Source organism: Saccopteryx leptura, chromosome 8, assembly GCF_036850995.1.
Source record: "Saccopteryx leptura isolate mSacLep1 chromosome 8, mSacLep1_pri_phased_curated, whole genome shotgun sequence".
Lineage (NCBI taxonomy): Eukaryota > Metazoa > Chordata > Mammalia > Chiroptera > Emballonuridae > Saccopteryx > Saccopteryx leptura.
The window spans coordinates 28,666,727-28,679,814 of record NC_089510.1 but is presented as its reverse complement, the minus strand read 5'-3'; positions in this window follow the sequence as shown (position 1 = coordinate 28,679,814).

The window sequence follows — 13,088 nt, the reverse complement described above, 5'->3', positions numbered from 1 at the left end:
TAAACTATGGCCCTTATATTGCAAATAGGTCATCCTTTGTAAAGGTTTTATTGAACATTTGCTTTAATGAACTTCGATGTGTTGGTCACTGGAGTCAAATTTAACGGTGTCCAAGTACAAATGCAAATTGATGTCCTCCCACCCCCATTCACTGCACCAGATCACTTATCTTTATTCAACAAATACCTATGAGACTCTCTGCGGTATCCTGCACTGTGCTGAGTGCGTAGAGAGATGCTGAGACAGAAAAGCAAATTGCTGTGTGACATTGCAGCCTGTGGCACAGCCTGTGAAGAGGCTCATGGTACTCTAAGGACATATAATATTTTAAATAATTTAAGATTAATAATGTAAAGAATCAGTCTTAAATTTAACAAGGTCAGAAAGGCCAGGGGAGGTTTGCCCAGGAAGTGATGGTCAGAATTGTTGAAATCTGACCGAAGGGTCAGGTGAACTGACTAGAAGAGGGGAGGGAGCAGTGTTCTAGGACAAGAGACATGATCAGACTTGTGTTTTGAAAAGGACACTGTGGCTGCACTGTGGAGGACATACTGAGAGGAGCATAGACAGTCAATGAAAGAATTCATATAGAAGACTGTTACCTCCGTCTAGAGAGAGAGGAAGCTTGCTAGTACTGCATGCTTACTGTTGTTGCAAATCTCTGCCCTCTCAACTGTAGGCGGCCAGGTTGGACATTCCTTTCTTGATTACATGTAACTGATGGTGAAGGCCCAGATCTGTGTGGATTGTAGTGAATGGGCTCAATTGAATTCCTGAAACTAGGTGCTTTTAGGATGAATGTTGTGCTGATAAATAGGAATGGATTTAGGATCCTTGACTAAGCAGTGGACAGTCATAGAAAAATGCAGAAGTATGAGTTTGATTTATGAAGCTAAATCTTTGTTTGGTTTGTTTTATATTTGTATATTATTTGGGGGCACTACTGATCAATGCTCTTGTTTCTATAGAAGTTTTCTTAATAACACACAAATGTACTGTCTTGGCCAGATTCTTTTTCCAGGTCATATATTTCAGCTTGTCTTTCTCATAAGAAGTGGTTTGATGAAGTGATTAAATAGGCCATGCTCAGCCTGATGTGTGTGTGCAAAGCCAGGCTTAGTCACTTATTAGCTCTATGACTCCGGAAGCTTCCCAAACCTTGAGGCTCAGTTTCCTCTCCTGTAGGGTGAACGCACTCAGCATCTTTATTATATGCAGCTTAAGTGTCTGTTTGTCGCCGATAGCTTATTGGTTGCTTGCGTAACTGTACTAGCCAATGGGGTGAAGTTGCCATGGCTGAACGCAAATTGAGTGGGTCAGGGGGAAGGTGAACATTTGTTTGCATTGGCAATCACCTGTTTTACATAAAAACTACGTCTTAACGTAATTTCTTTTAAGAATGCCTCCTAGAAAATACAGCACTGAAGAGGAGAGAAAAGGAGCTAAAGCTGCACAAAAATGGCTTTCTCAACAAAAATAAACCACTGAGCAGAGAAAGACAAGGCTTGCTTCAGTCACAGAGCAAATGCGTCTTTCTCGGCAAAATGAGACTGATGAGCATAGAGAAACAAGGCTTGCCTCAGATGCAAGACAAAAAAGCCTGTCTTGACAAAATGAGCCCCTTGAACAAAGGCAGGAGAGAAATGCAAAAAAAAAAAACCCAACAGAGTAATGCTGACCGAAATGCAAAAAGGATTAAAACAGTTTCAAATGGAGAAACTTTAATTTTTGAGCATTCCTCTGGTGACATGAATATTAAATGTGAACACTGTCAGTCCTTAAACTTCAAGTTAGAAACTAATCGATTTGACCGTGGCAAGAAAGGATTTTCTCAATGTTGCAAGTACGGAAACACTGTAGTTCCACTAATTGAGAATTATTCACCACTCTTGAATAAATTATTGACTAATCAGCATCCAAATAGCAAACAGTATATGGATAGCATTCGATCCATTAATAGTTTGTTTGCTTTTGCGTCCATGGGGAACAAACCAATTGACTTGCCTGGACCAGGACTTTATTGCTTTCGACTGCATGGTCAAGTTTACCATCAAACTGGAACTTTGCATCCTTCTGATGGGAAAAGAAAGTTTGCTCAATTACATATACTTGATCCCTCAGAAGCCAGTTCGGCATGTTTAGAATGGAATAAAAGAGTTCCTGAGACCTTACTTAATGAAATGGGGGAATTATTTCAAGACATTAACCCATTTGCACGTAAAATTAAAAATAATTGATGGTCCTCTGCAAGGTGAGCTTAAAAATGATGGAAAGATCTATACAAGAAATGTTGTGTACAAAGAGATCTTTGACATGTGAATTAACATTTTATTATTTAAATCACCTTTATTTATTGAGCTAGCGGTTGCTCTTAAGAAATGTACTGCCAGTGGTTTCCTTCATTGCACTCTACTTCAAACAACTAAGCAAGTAGAAGGGGGAAACCCCGTGGGGCACTAAGCAAAGGGGCGTCCTCGCTGCCTGCCCTGGGTAATTCAGTTTGAATTAGCAGACACCTTTGCACAAATCATTTCTAGTTCCCTCATATGAGCTTATAGGAACTAGGTAAGGTAGAGCTTGTGAAGCTCCAAGCGGAATTTCTGCCATTCAGTAATCAGATCGCACACACCTTTGCTCTTGTTAATCCAGAATTGTCTGACTATAGATAAACAATCAGGAAAAATAGATGTTTTGGCACCAGCTGGCAATGTTCTTGGTTCAGGGTTGTAGTAAATCTAGGTTGGACAGGTTCAAATGACCCACTTTAGGCAGTTATATGCCACTCAGAATAGATGCGACCCAAGAATCCAGGAACCAGGGCAGTGGCAAAGCAAGTTTCCTGAACTTGTGTAGTAAGGGACACAAGATGACTACTGGAGAGTCTATCAGCACCAGTGTTCTGGTGAAGATGTGTCGGGAGCCGATCCACTAATGCTGGCTAACTAGGTCACAGCAGAAGAAGATCCACAACTGCTGGTTGACAAAGTCACAGCAAAAGAAGATAGAGTCACCGCAGTAAAGACCAACAGCTGCGGGTTGACAAAGTCACCGCAAGGAAAGGCATGATACTTCCCCCTTTAATCTTTTGAATTAATCTGGCCTTATATCCCCTATTTTTCTGGGTGTGTGCTATTATTTGTGGCACAGGGATAATAGTACCGTGCTTTCCCTGTAGATTTGTAGTAATTTCTTTGGAAATGAGACAGAAGGTGTAAGTTCCACAGAAAAGCCTGTAAGCCCCTTGAACTGGGCTCATAAACATAAGAGGCTGGCTATGATATCCCTCATAAAGGGTTAAGTTTGTAGGAGAATTTCTTCTTAATCATGTTAGAAAGAATAGATTGTGACTTGTGAATGGGTAGGAGGCAGTGGCTGTGCAGAGCACCTTTCGGCCTTCACTTAATTCATCATTTTTCCTCCCTAGCCTTTTCAGGTGATAGAGTAGAGAAACTTTCCTTTCTTCTTGCTTATTTGATCTGCAGATAGTGGTACACTCTGAGAAGAATATAGTTAGAACTTAACTAGTGTGTGAATACAGTAAATAAATAAAGTTTGACTAGACAATAGAATCTTAGGTAAGGTGTTATGGAATGGCCCATTGCATGGCCTGGGATGGGAACGCAGTCAGCAAGAAAAGAATGTTTTGCTAAGAGAATTGTTTTATGACTGAAGGCAGTTGCTGGGCTTTCTCAGTGAGACACTCATGAGATTTATAAACTTTCCCAAAAATTCTTTCTTCTGATAATGAGAGGTATGGGGGGGGGGCATCCATAGAAGCAATAGCAATTAATGTCTTCTGAAATTATGTTGCTACTAAGCTATCTTGCGAGTGCACTCTATATATCTTTAAGTAAAAGTTACTCTTAATGTTATGTCAATTTCTCAATGGGCAAGCCTTTTGTTATCTTGTGAGGAAAGTTAGGACACTGCATAAACTCAAGGCCATTTGCCTGAGCAAGCGGTGGTCATTTGCTAGTCCTTAATGATTTTGTCTGTTAATCTCTCTCTGCCCCTTGACTCACAACAACAATAAAGTTGAGTTATTAGTTAGTACTAATCCTTTAAAAGCTTTTACCGATGTTATCGCTATTCAAGTTATTTTTTAATTGTACTTTGAATGATTTGCCACCTGATTTGTAGTTTATAGATATAAATTAACTGTTATCTGGAAACATGTAAACATAGTGAAACAGAAGCAATGATTAATACCATGTAATTGTAACTTGGTGTGTGTGTATAAAAAAGGAGCTATACTAGCATTTGAGAGAGATGCCTGGCAGTAAATGCTAACTAGAGAATAAAGAGAAAGAAAAGAATTCGGCTCTCTCACTCGAATTTCGCCGACGCCGTCTCCTCCTGTGGGACCCCTGGATCCCCCCCGGGGCTGGACCCCGGCAAAGATGGAGTTCTGTGGCAGTTATCACTATGGTTTCTGCTTCCTTTATAATGGCTCAGCATAGGCCAGCGTTATGAGACCTGCTCTCAGGACACACAGGGGCTCTCAGTCTTGCCTATGATGTGTCTCAGACAGCACTGCCTGTAGCACTCCAAGAGAGCAGGAGTACCTAAGGACTTGCCCCTGAAACCCGGGCACCTGCACAATGGTCTGACTTTGGACAGCCAGACAGGAACCTGGGCCATCTGACCCTTTAATGTGTCCTCTCTTCCATTATCCAATGTGCTTTGACCTCTTAATGTTGTTTTTGGCATTGGATTAACCCTGTAGTAAATGGCTTCAAAGAAGGCCAAGAACAGGGACATACATATTCATAGACATGTATTCTTGAATCATCCCTTTTAGTCTTCTTCAAAGACATAAAGCAAGAATAGGGGTAGGTTAGGCTATCTAGAAGATTGAAATAGGAGCTCAATGTAAATAATATGGAAACTCAAGACAACAGGGTTAGTGGGATTCATTATTGATGGTCTCTCAACAATGCAAATGTAAATGAATAATTAACATATATGTGTGTGTGTATGTGTGTCTGTTAGTTTGGGCTGTTTAACAGAAAAAAGATAATTTTAATGTTTAAAATTTTTATGAATGTTAAATGCTGTTGTAAAAATAGAACTACTATATATTTAAAAACTGCATTTATGGGAGTTAGTAGTATTGATTTTTTTTTAATATCAGCTTGTCAAAAGAGAGGAAGCTATAATGATTTCAAAGAGCATGCAAACAATGTTTATTAATCTTCCAATTATTTCTGAATTTTAACAATAAACTGACAGCTTGAGTTAGAAGTAATCACACCTAAATATTCTGTGCTTGGGGACGACTAACTCCATTTACTTAATCTCTCAAAACCATATAAAAGTTAAATCTGCTTCATGAGAAAATGGATATGTGAATAGTCACCAAATTTATTGGTTATGTTTTAAATGATCTGATGTAAAAATATAAGCTGTGTAGCATCTACAGAATTCACTTTGGGAGGCTGTGAAACCAGCCCAAGGAGAGGGATTATGAGGATGGCTATCAGTAAATATGAAAGGTAAGTGGGAAGTCATCTGACTTTAAAACACAGATATAATTGAAATTTATGATATATTCCCTTTTGAGGGCAACTGAAGACACCTTAAGTGGAGGAAAATTCAACTTCCAGAGGTTGAAAGGGAGGTCCATATGCTGCTCTTTGGAAAAGAACTATCCTACATTTTGAGATAAGTTGGATTGTGAAGACAGTCAGTGGTTTTAACAAATAATAGGACAGATGCTCAGAATTCCAGGCATTGGTTTGCATTTGAGCTGGTTCTCACATGGGCAACTATGCTTCTTGCTCAAGGACTAATTGCAGAACCGTGGCAAGGATTTTAAACACACACACATATATGAATCATGGTTAATGGTTTTCCTAAGAAAAGTTGGAAAGTGCAGCTAATAGAAAATATACCTCTTATTCAGCATTTTAAATACTGACCTCACCCGCATCTTGCCTTCGCCATCAACAAGTCAAACTGGTAGGACTTGCACCCGTCTGACTGATGCCTTTGTCTTGCATAGGCCACAACAAAGGGATTTAAAAAATCCTCTTAAGACTCTCCTGGTCACCCTCCACCAGCCCTGGTGGTGGCCAGAAGAAGCTGGGGTCTCACCATCAGGCAACCCAGTGTTTCCTTCTTGGGTTCCACACCCGCAGCTGGTGTTATTGCTGCTGGGTGTGGTGGGAGAGCACACAGGGTCAGGCTGCAGTGCTGGGCTGCAGGCAGCATTCACGGCCTCATGGCTGGATGATGGAATGCTGACCCGGGATGCTGGGCTGGGTGGTGGAGCGCTGGGCCAGGGCTTGGGGCTGGGTGGTGGAACGCTGGCCCAGGAGGCTGGGCTGGATGGTTGAGCGCTGGGCCAGGACTTGGGGCCGAGTGGTGGAGCGCTGACCCGGGAGGCTGAGCCAGGTGGTGGAGTGCTGGGCCAGGACTTGGGGCCAGATGGTGGAGTGCTGGCCTGGGAGTCCGGGCCCGGTGGTGGAGTGCTGGCCCGGGAGGCGGGGCCAGATGGTGGAGCGCTGGCACAGGAGGCGGGGCCAGATGGTGAAGCGCTGGCCCGGGAGGCGGGGCCAGATGGTGGAGTGCTGGCCTGGGAGGTGGGGCCTGATGGTGGAGCGCTGGCACAGGAGGCGGGGCCAGATGGTGAAGCGCTGGCCCGGGAGGCGGGGCCAGATGGTGGAGTGCTGGCCTGGGAGGTGGGGCCAGATGGTGGAGCGCTGGCACAGGAGGCGGGGCCAGATGGTGAAGCGCTGGCCCGGGAGGCGGGGCCAGATGGTGGAGTGCTGGCCTGGGAGGTGGGGCCTGATGGTGGAGTGCTGGCACAGGAGGCGGGGCCAGGTGGTGGAGTGCTGGCCCGGGAGGCTGAGCCAGGTGGTGGAGAGCTGGCCCGGGAGGTGGGGCCAGGTGGTGGAGTGCTGGCCCGGGAGGCCGGGCCAGGTGGTGGAGTGCTGGCCCGGGAGGCGGGGCCAGATGGTGGAGCGCTGGCCCTGGATGCTGGGCCCGGTGGTGGAGTGCTGGCCTGGGAGGTGGGGCCAGATGGTGGAGCGCTGGCACAGGAGGCGGGGCCAGATGGTGGAGTGCTGGCCCGGGAGGCCAGGCCAGGTGGTGGAGTGCTGGCCCAGGAGGTGGGGCCAGGTGGTGGAGTGCTGGCCTGGGAGGCTGGGCTGGGTGGTGGAGTGCTGGCCTGGGAGGCAGGGCCAGATGGAGTGCTGGCCCGGGAGGCTGGGCCCGGTGGTGGAGTGCTGGCCCGGGAGGCTGGGTCCCGTGGTGGAGTGCTGGCCTGGGAGGCGGGGCCAGGTGGTGGAGTGCTGGCCTGGGAGGCGGGGCCAGATGGAGTGCTGGCCCGGGAGGCTGGGCCCGGTGGTGGAGTGCTGGCCCGGGAGGCTGGGCCCGGTGGTGGAGTGCTGGCCCGGGAGGCTGGGTCCGGTGGTGGAGTGCTGGCCTGGGAGGCGGGGCCAGGTGGTGGAGTGCTGGCCCGGGAGGCTGGGTCCGGTAGTGGAGTGCTGGCCCGGGAGGCGGGGCCCGGTGGTGGAGTGCTGGCCTGGGAGGCAGGGCCAGATGGAGTGCTGGCCCGGGAGGCTGGGCCCGGTGGTGGAGTGCTGGCCTGGGAGGCGGGGCCCGGTGGTGGAGTGCTGGCCTGGGAGGCTGTGTCCGGTGGTGGAGTGCTGGCCAGGGAGGCTGGGTCCGGTAGTGGAATGCTGGCCTGGGAGGCTGGGCCCGGTGGTGGAGTGCTGGCCTGGGAGGCAGGGCCAGATGGAGTGCTGGCCCGGGAGGCTGGGCCCGGTGGTGGAGTGCTGGCCCGGGAGGCTGGGTCCGGTGGTGGAGTGCTGGCCAGGGAGGCTGGGTCCGGTAGTGGAGTGCTGGCCTGGGAGGCTGTGTCCGGTGGTGGAGTGCTGGCCAGGGAGGCTGGGTCCGGTAGTGGAGTGCTGGCCCGGGAGGCTGGGTCCGGTGGTGGAGTGCTGGCCTGGGAGGCGGGGCTCGGTGGTGGAGTGCTGGCCCGGGAGGCTGGGCCGGGTGGTGGAGCCCTGGCCTGGCACTCTGGGTTGGACATACCTCCTTCTGGGCTACTGGCAGAGCCCTCCTCCACTGGAGCCTGAGGTGAGGGAACGATGATGTCACGAGTCTGAGGGCAGGGCCTTAAGGGGACAGTGTGTCCATTCCTCTGATATTTCCTTGCCTCCAAGAGGAGGTAGGTCCCCATTATGTGATCATATGACTGTTTTCTCAGTGCCTCCTGTATCTCATGGTGCTGGATGCCGATGCGGATCATCTCTTCTATTATTTCGGGGTCCAGGTTCCCCCGGGGCACGTCGCCGTACGGCTCTAGTTGTTCCTTCTCGCCATTATTTACCCACAGATCTTTGAGGATTTCGTCAGCGGCTGACCTCTCGCTGGGGTTGAAAGCCATTAATTTCTTTAGTAAGGCTTGACACTCCACCGACAAAAAACCTGGTATGGTGAGTTTCCCAGCCATAATTTTCTTTTTCACTTTAGTTAAGTCCCAGCCCTCAAATGGCAGCTTTCCTGTCACCATCTTAAACAGGATTACACCGAGGCCCCAGATGTCCACCTTCCGGCCCTCATAAGTTTGGCACTGCAGCATCTCGGGCGCCATATAGCATTCGGTCCCACAGTATGTGTCCAGTTCGTCCTTTTTCATCCTCCTCCCTGAACCAAAGTCTGTGACTTTGATGTTATTGTCCGCATCGACCAGGACGTTCTCCAGCTTTAGGTCCCTGTGGACGATACCCAGCCTGTGGCAGTACTCCAGTGCTGAAATGAGCTGCCTGAAAATGCGCCGCGCTTCCGCCTCGGTGGTCTTGCGGTGGCGGGGTAAATAGTTGGAGAGGTCACCGCCGCTGGCATACTCCATAATAATGAATAGTGTGGAGTCCGTGACAATCACCTCCACCAGCTTTACCACATTGGGATGATTTAAAGCTTTCAGGTACTCAACCTCCCAGAAGGCGTTAGGGCAGTCCCCTAAGTTTTGAATTTTTACGGCGACGAGTATGCCCGTTGGCAAGTGCCGGGCCAGCTTTACTGTGCCGGAGACCCCTGTGCCCAAAGTGCGAATAAACCGATAATTTCCCACCTCAGATAATTTGCCCTTCTTCCACCTAGTGGTTACTCCAGGCATGGTACTTGATGATGTTAAAATTCGGATCTAACCAAATCGGAATCCAAAAAGAGTAATCTGAGTCGCAGTCCGAGTTCCAAATCCAATATAATCAATCCGAGTCCACAAATCAAAATCCAAAAAATCACAGTCCAAATGTGTCTAAAACCTCAGGTCACTGTAACGCTTCCTGGGCTGTAACAGACAAAATACTCAGCCCAGCCAGGGCCTTCTATAGGTCAGTTTGGAATTCCATCACCATGGTGCCTTTATGAGGTCAGGGCCAATCACGGCTGAGGATAAACCACTGTGTTTTTTTTCTCCCTTTCGTGCCCCATAACCCTTTTACTAAAGAAAATAAATAAAAGAACCCCCAAAGAGCTTTCTTTTTATGTGAGATAGTAAATATTGATATTGACTATATTGAAAATAAAAATCTAAGATGCAAAACCCTGGGGCAGGACCAGGCCGCGCGCGAGGAGGCCTGTGTGGCTGGAGTAAAGTGAGAGAGGGGGAGAGAGGGAGAAGGTGAAAGCAGGGAGGGGATGGGGGCAGGTAGTGCAGGGCCTTGTGGGTCGCTGTGAAGGCTTGGGCTTCTAGTCCAAGGGATGGAGGTGGGAGCCCTAGAGGGCTGTGGGCAGATGGGAGACAGGACTTGACCGGTATTCAGGGGTGTTGCAGGGAGGTCACACTGTGCAGGTGCAGGGATTGAATACAAATCAGGGAAGAGATCAGGGAAGAGAGGGCAACTTTACCCAGACTCCTCTTTGGTGCCTTTTGAATTCTGAATCATGGGAATGTATTCCTTATTCAACAGAAACAATTTTAAGTACACATCTGTTGATTAGTTGTGTGCAGTGCTACGTTGACTGAGGGCAGGCTGGGGAGTTGGGCGGGGAGGTCTCTCACTTCCCCCGTGTCTCCCCAGGCAGTGGGACAGTGAGACTGGGCAGGAGAGATAAATTTGTGAGATTCAAATGCAGCTCAACGCCGTTCCCTCAATTCTGTCCAAGCCAAGCTGTGGCTGCGCAAGTCTATGACGCTGGGCAGAGCACTACCCTCCCTGGGCCCAGAGAGTGGGAGAACATTTGTTAACTATCCAAGCACCTCAGAAAGACATCGTTCCAAGCTAGGACAAAGCTATTGACGTTCAAAAACAAATTATCTATTATATATTTACATTTCAAAGTTTTTAAAAGAGAAACATTTCAAAAAAATTTCCCTATTTTTCTTTACAGCTGCTTGGCCTAGAGGGAACATAGGACTTCCCAGGAAACACCGAGGCCATGTGGGCATGTGGGGCTGGCCGGCCTGGGAGCTGGTAGTGGCCACCCGGGGTGCTAGGGCAGCAGGTGTTATAGCTGAGCCCCCAATTCTGGGAAACTGTGGCCCCACTGACTGGACTTGCCCTATCCTATGTGGCCTCCTCTGCTTTTGCCAGGCTCTGCCCACCTCTAGGAGCACTTTTCCCAACCCATGACTCATTCTTCAGGTCTCAGCTTACTTCCTCCTTCCAGAAGCTTCTCAACTCCTCGAGGCTAGCCAGGGGTCCCCTTTGGGTTCCAGCAGCCCCCTACAGTTCCCCATCACAGCCCTAATTACCCCATAACAGTCTCTGTCTCTGGCATTGGGCCATGCACACTGAAAGGAGAGGGCGGGGTTGTCATGGGTCACCTCCAGGGGTGACCACTCCACTGTGCCCACAGGGCCTGCACACAGTAGGACCTCAATAAATGTTGGTTGGATAAGTGAATAGACAAATCTACCTTCTCACTCACTGCAGGTAACAGGTCTGTGTCCCCAGAACCCCCCACAGGCTCACACACAGCAGGTGTTCAATAATTGTCAAAATGACTTAATTACCAAGTGTAAAGCCAGTAGCCACAGCCACCATCACAGCCACCTGGCCCATGCAGGTTCACATTTGATTCGAACAGACAGTAATGAAACAATGGAGGCAAGAACTGGTGGGCCATTAGCTTTCATCTTAGCTTGCACCCGGCGGGCAAGAAATACACACAGTGGGAAAACACTTCCCTTTCCATTCAGGGCTCCCAAAGCCACTGACTTATCCGAGTTTCCTAGAATCAAAGGTTTGTACCTCACCAGCCTTATTCACCTCTGTTCCCCATCTCCTTCTCTTTGCACAAACTCTGCATAAACTGGCTTCTCCTTTAGCACTCCGCCATCTTGGCTGCTTCTCCTCTCCTTTATGTGGCCTTTCTCTGCTCTCCTCTCTAATGCTAATCTCAGGAACCAAGAGAGAGAGAGAAAGAGAGAGAGCAAGCCTCGGTCTGCCCCATTTTATAGTGTAGAAATCCAAACCTTTAAGCCAATCTACAAATAAGAAAGTTTCTGATACAAAGCCACTTATCTAGGGCATAATGGGATTCCTCAGGAGAGTGTACCACCACTCTCATGCAACAGTCAAGGGTATGAGGAAAAGCTTAGTTTTGAAACTAAGCCTTAGGCTATAATGACTTTGCCAGTTTACAGCCTGTCTCCCACACCCAATGCAAACTATAAGCAAGCAAACATATATATTTGCAAACTTATTTGACCGACACCAAGCACTTACCATGTGCCACACCCTGTCCTAGCTTCTGAAACACCATAGTGACCAAGACAGATCTGGCCCCAGCTCTCTTGGACTGGACAGGTTGTGATAGAGAAACCATGAATTAACAAATACTAAAATTAACAAGAATATTTCAAATAATTAAAAAATTGAGGCAATGAATTAACAGGCTGCTCAGTCTGTATGGGCCACGATCCAGTTGAGAGGTCCCTGGCTGTTTATTCTGACCTTGAAGGCTACTTATAAGCTGTATGACCTTGGATAAGTCACTTCATCTCTCTTGGCCTCAGTTCCCTCATCTGTAAATTGGGGACAATGATAATCTCCAGCTTCTGGAGCTGCTGGGAGAATGAAACGCACTCATCTGCCCTAGTCCCCTAGCTCCCACCCTGACCTCCAGTCTGTCCTCCCCACAGCAGCTCCCTGTGAGCACCTGAATCAGGTCCTGCCCTTCTCAGGCCACAGCTCTCGAGGGCTCCCACCTCCCTTGGTGGGTGGGGAGGGGGAAACCCACATCATTTAAGTGGCCCACAAGGCCCTCCATGAACTGCTTCTCCCAGCCATCACCCCGCTCCAGCCACTTAGCTCTTCTTCCAACAGGCCAAACATGGCCTCAGCCCAGAACCTGTTTCCTCTTCTAGATCATCCTTATCCCAACCCACCCAGTTCTTTCCATGGCCAGCTCCTTCTCTTTCTCTAAGTCTTGGTTCCAGTTCCAATACCACCTCTCAGAGAGGCCCTCTCTGGCACCCCGATCAAAGTTCTCCTGGGATATTCCCATCACCTCACCCTGTTATCTTTCTTCCTTATTTGATGACTCATTCATGGCTCTCCTCTCCTCCAACTGGAAAGAGAGCAAGGGGCAATCACATCTGCCCTTACTGCACCCCACTGCCTGGGAAGATCCTGGCAGGCACTCCATAAATGTTGGTCAGATAAGCACATATTCATTGCCACTCTCCAGTTGTGTGCAGCTCTCTCTTGCCTCTGACACCTTCTATCTCCAAAACCCTGTCTACTCTACCCCACTGCAAAATCTATTCTCAGACCTTCCTCCTACAGGTTTCACTTCATTGCTGCTGGGAGGCCAGGAGCAGACCCTTGACAAAGTCTGAGTCAGTCACAAAAGCAAGTGGCGAATGACAGCCTGGGTGACTCACACCAGGCCTGCTCTTGAGGGTGGCAGGCACTGGAGGAAAGTAGGTGCAAAGCAAATGTCAAATCAGACAGCTGGGTGGAGGGAGCCTTTAGCTATTTGGCTCAGCCCACCCAAATTCCCCCCTAAGCCCTCCCATCATTTCCTCCTTGGAAGTTTGGCTTCCTCAATTGTAATCTCTCCAGTTCCAATTCATGACTTTCGGGACCAGAATTCACCTCTCTGGGCCTCAGTTTTCCCCATTTGTA